The sequence below is a fragment of the Limulus polyphemus genome, unplaced genomic scaffold, assembly GCF_000517525.1.
Source record: "Limulus polyphemus unplaced genomic scaffold, Limulus_polyphemus-2.1.2 Scaffold666, whole genome shotgun sequence".
Classification (NCBI taxonomy): Eukaryota; Metazoa; Arthropoda; class Merostomata; order Xiphosura; family Limulidae; genus Limulus; species Limulus polyphemus.
In genome coordinates, this window is record NW_013666276.1 from 285,740 (window position 1) to 290,999 (window position 5,260).

General features: G+C 32.3%; 1 pseudogene; it reads left to right on the top strand.

Moving 5' to 3' along the window:
• Window positions 1–246: 246 nt before the first annotated feature.
• LOC106459830 overlaps window positions 247–5,260 on the top strand; it is a 180,007-nt pseudogene continuing 174,993 nt past the window's right edge.

Below are 5,260 nucleotides of genomic sequence, written 5' to 3' on the forward strand. Positions count from 1 at the left end.
TATAAGCTTTGTTTTGTTCTATAATCAATTAAGATATCTACACAAGTTTTGTATTAGTTTGGTTTTTAAAAAACCCTGTCTGATTTCATTTTTTCCCTTCGCTATGCTATCTTTATGTACTGATCGGACATTCTTGCTGCGCCAAAGTCTAATGTATTTTCTTGTTGCCATAGTTACAGTGTCTCTACTAGCAACTGAGGCCCACTCCCACAAATATTGCATTCCGATTGGAGTTCCGGATTGGCGCAGTGGCTCTCACCTCCGCATACCTGTGACGTCAACCTTTTGAACAACCGACTAGCTTCTGTCCCAAGATGGCTGAATCCTAACATTCATTCCACAGTTTAACCACTGGGCATCACCGAAACTAGTCAAAATAATGAGGAATGTCTATTACATCATTGGACATTTAAGGTAAGCACATTTGTGTTACAGAAATCAGTGAATGTAGCGGTGGATTCTACCTAAGCCAGGACCTTAAAGAAAAAGCTACGATTACATTTTATTGCTGTGTAATCTTTTTTTCATTCTCTTTCTAAAGAAAATATTTTCTTTTATACACTTCTTTAAACTACAAAGCTGTAGTTTTTTTACTATTGCTTTTTATCTAAAAAAAGAATAACAATTGAACCTTGATTAAATTTACCTTAATTTATATTTGTATAATGATGATAGAATGGTCCTTTTTCTTGTCCTGTTTAGTTCTTTAACAGGTGACTCGAAAATCTGTATAATGGTTCTTGAATTTAAATGCATTAAAACCAATAGCTAACGTTTGCCACCTTTCTTAGATTTAGCACATTAATGTTATGTATCACAGTTGAACTTGGTATATAATACGAAACGAAAAAGTTATCATTTTCCTTCAAACAAATATGCCTTCAGCACATGAGAAGATAATTTCTTCACACTGTCCATATTTCTATTCAATAAGAAGAAAAGCACTAGCACTGATTTCCTTTGGAGTAAGTTAGAAATACTGATGCAGCTCAGATCAGCTAATTCAGCTCAGATCAGCTATCAAGCGATGTCGACATAGGTAAATTTTTGAAAGAGAGAAAAAATATCATCACTAACATTTTTGATAGCGATAACGATATGAAGCTATTAGCACAGGGCTTTTTTGTAGACACATAAAAACCTTCAAGCTATTTATCAAACGATCACAAGTAACCAAAACGAAAATATTTAAGTCCAGTGAAAAAGAAATTTTGAAGATGGACTTACAAATTATTCATTTGGAGTAATAGATGAAAAACTTTTGCTCTCCCCCCTAAAAAAATAAATAAAAATAAGATTATAGTTACTCATTTAATCATTCTTAATCATGTCGTCAAAAATGTTACTTAAGCTATTCACTTTAATTTATTTAAATTTCCGCCTAAGTTCCGAAATTAGAGAAACATTATGCTAAATAATATGTATAAATGCCTTATATATAATGCATTATTTGATTTAAAAAATTATACTCATTATGTTGAATAAGTTTATTTTTGTTCCGTATGACACGACTATCGATTATCGGATCGTCTATTACGCATGCTCCAAATGCGTTGTTTCGTTCTATGACATTTGGCGTAGTGGTGATGCACTATAGTAAAATAGCGTATTGTAGGATAATATATTTGCATATTCTAGAGGAAAAGAGTAGACGAGAAATAAAAAAAAATCCTGGAAAATTGCTTTTATGTTTTACGAGGTGATGATATCTTAAAACGGTACAAGCACATTCAATTACTAATGAGAATGGATTTAATTCCGAAACTTGTTTTTGAGTTAGTGCTTTATATATGATGCTTTGTATAAGTATACTTGTGTTGACTGTTAAATCATGTAAATTGGCAAAATATAACGTAACTTAAAGTCTAGAGTCTGTGAACATTTAGCAGTATCAAATAGGACCGACCGTTCATTACCTAAACCCAGCTATTTGTTCATATGTTGAAGCCATAGATCACAATATTTCATGTAACGATTTCTCTATCATTGCTAAAAGATCTTCAGACCTTGAACTCCTCATCAAAGAAAGCTTACTCATAGAAAAAGACCATCCGCCTCTTAATGCCTTACAAACATCGTTAGACCTGAAATTATTCTAATTATTGTTTTCACTTGTTACTCAGTCATTTCTTAAGAATAGGTATAACTTGATGTCTCATGCAACTTATTATTTGTGCCACTTCGGTATATAATCTTTACTTCTCCAGTTTACCACTTTAATGGATATATTAAACAAATTAGTTATTGAAGTTACTATACAATTAGTTAGTAAATGTGATAAGAATATTACTTCCAGATTGCGATGAAGATGAAATAAGTGTATTCAGAAGCGTTCAAAACTTCTGTAAATAAAAATGCTGTGTGTCTTGTCAACCGTCTTCAGCTTTGTTATTAGATTTTGTTTTTCCGATCATAAATATATTGCCAATGTTATTACCAGGCTCTACGACTTTTCAGCTTTTGTGAAAAGGTTGATTTTAGGACCGAAAAAGCCGCACTCAGTATCTAATTTCTTACAGAATGTAGACAACACAAACCGACACCAACTTTCCTCCGTTTTAAATTTGCAAATAAAAATCACAAGAACTCATCTGCATACAGTGCCTGCCGAATTCTAGAGATAGGGCTAACCACTACTGATAACATCTGTCTAACCTAAAACATCAAGTATTTCCTGTTTCTTATATTGAATTTGTCCACCTGGTGGGTTTAATTCTTAAGAATAACAAAATAATAATAACCACACAAGAGCAAGTGCAAAATATAAAACTTCAAAACATGAGACTTTGTTTACCTTCCTCTCCATGTTTTAATCCTGATGATGTAAACAAGTTCTAATCAAAGGCCGTGATTTCAGCATTGCAGCTGTCATACTCAACAGTGCTAATTATGTCTATAATTGTGAAAAGGCTTATAGAACCCTAACCTGAACATTAATATAGTGCACGATTTTGTAAAAACATTGTTTTTTCTTCATTCTACAGATATAATCCTATCATCCTACCTTTCCATTAAACGATGCTGAACCACTTGCTCTTGAAACTAACCAAGAACAAAGATATTATTACTAAACCTGACAAAAGTAATGACATTTTCATTACGGAAAACGTCAACTAAATTGATAAAATCAACTAGCAACTCAAACGACCCTTGTAAATTAAAAAAACTAGACACTGACTTACTTTCTCTCTAGCTTTTAAGAGAAAGAAGATAAGATGCTACCTTTTCTCAAGACCCTTAAAGACCAATATATTATCTCTGAAACGACTTTCCACCAATTGCTCAAATCCGATAATCTTTATGGTCTGCACAAAACTGGATACACTCTCTGTCCTATTCTCTCAGTCGTAGGCTCCTGCAATTAGAAACCCTTTAAAATTAGTGTTCCTCTTCTTAAATCCCTTACTTTGAAATAACCTACTGTTACCGATTATTACGTTATGGCAAATTTTGATATTCTCTGTGCTAAAATTCCTCTTGAAGTTAAGCCATTTTCTATTTAATAACGTCATTTATGACCAGATAGATGGAATCACCACAAGATCCCCACTGTGCCCAACAATAGCCAATACTTTTTTATTCTATCATGAAAGCAATTAGCTAGAAAACTGCCCACCCGAATTCAAACTTATTCTGTACAAACGATATGCAGGTGACTCTTTCTTGATGTTTCGACAGTCTTGTTCTGTCATCGAACATGCTTGTCCTTTCAGCCGTGGGAGCGTTATAAGTAACGGCCAATCCCACTTTTCGTTGGTCAATAAGTAGGTGGAGAGTGGTGTTGGCTAGCTGCCTTCCCTCTAGTCTATCATTTCTAAATTAGGTATGGCTACCATAGAGAGCCCTCGAGTAACTTTGAGCGAAATTTAACAAACAAACAAGATCGACAATCTAGTCATGTTTCTAAATTTCTTACGTATCTGAACTCTCAACAATATCACGTTCGCATCCAAACTGGAAGAATGTGGATCTTTAACTTTCATAGACGTCGGGATTATCAAAGAAGGAAATAAATTTTCTACCTCAAAAATCTTACAAAAGCTATCCGTCATAGTTAAAACCTCAAATTCATTTACACTAATATATAGACCTCACTTCCGCATTTAACACTTTTTCAATATAAATATCGAAAACGTGTAATGACTGTAAGGTCACGTACAATGGCAAACACAAAATAAAACGCCACTTAAAAAATAGAGTTTGTGAACATTTAGGAGTATCCAATATGACCGACCGTCCAATACTTAAACCTAGCCACCCAGCTTACTCATAGCAAAAGACTGTCCGACTTTTAATGACTTATAAACATCCTTAGACTTAAAATTATTTCAAATAGCTTCACTTAACACTCAGCATTTTGTTTAGAATAATTTTAACTTGATGTTTCATGCAACTTATAATTTGTGCTACTTTCGTAACATATTACATAATATTTACTTCCAGATTTCGCTGAAGATGAAATATATGTATTCCGATATATTCGAAGCTTTTATAAATAAAAATAGTTTGTGTCTTGCCAACCGTCTTCTTTCTTATTATTAGACTTTGTTTTCCCGTCATTAATCTAGTGTCAATGATGTCGCGTCCTTTGATAAAATGTTTTGTTTGTATGACATTTTATTTGTATTTATATTATATTTAATTTAATGTGTTATGCTGAATGTAGTACGAAATATCTAAAATTGATGAAGGAAACTAATACAAAAAATTATTCATATTTTTATGGAAAAGCTTGTACTTAATGAGAGCCACCTTACAAATCAGCTCAATCAATATAGAAATGGAAACGAGCCTTAACGAGGATCAATTTTGAAAGGTAAGAAAGTTTAATATTAGTAAAAAAAGGCAATATTTGAATATGGGAAACGCTAGAGAAATAATCTGAAATAATATTGAATTAAACAAGAACAGAGCAAGAGATAGGCAACTTAAAAAACTATAATTAGAAAACAAATTTCATTGCAATGTAATATTGAAGGAAAGAGAAGAAATATTGTATTGAAACAAGGGAGAAGCGTGATAATCACATGGATAAGTTACTGAATAATCAAATGAGTACAGAGAAATAACAAATGAAAAAAAAAGAGATAAAATAGTGACAGAAAGTAATTCATAATAATATGAAGGAAAAGGCGAATAAGATAAATCAAGGTGGTAGAGACAAAAACAAAGAACACAAATGAAAGCAAGAAAACTAATAAAGAGAGAAATTATATATAAAAAAAATAAAAACAAAGTTATGAAAAGTAAAAGTAAGCTA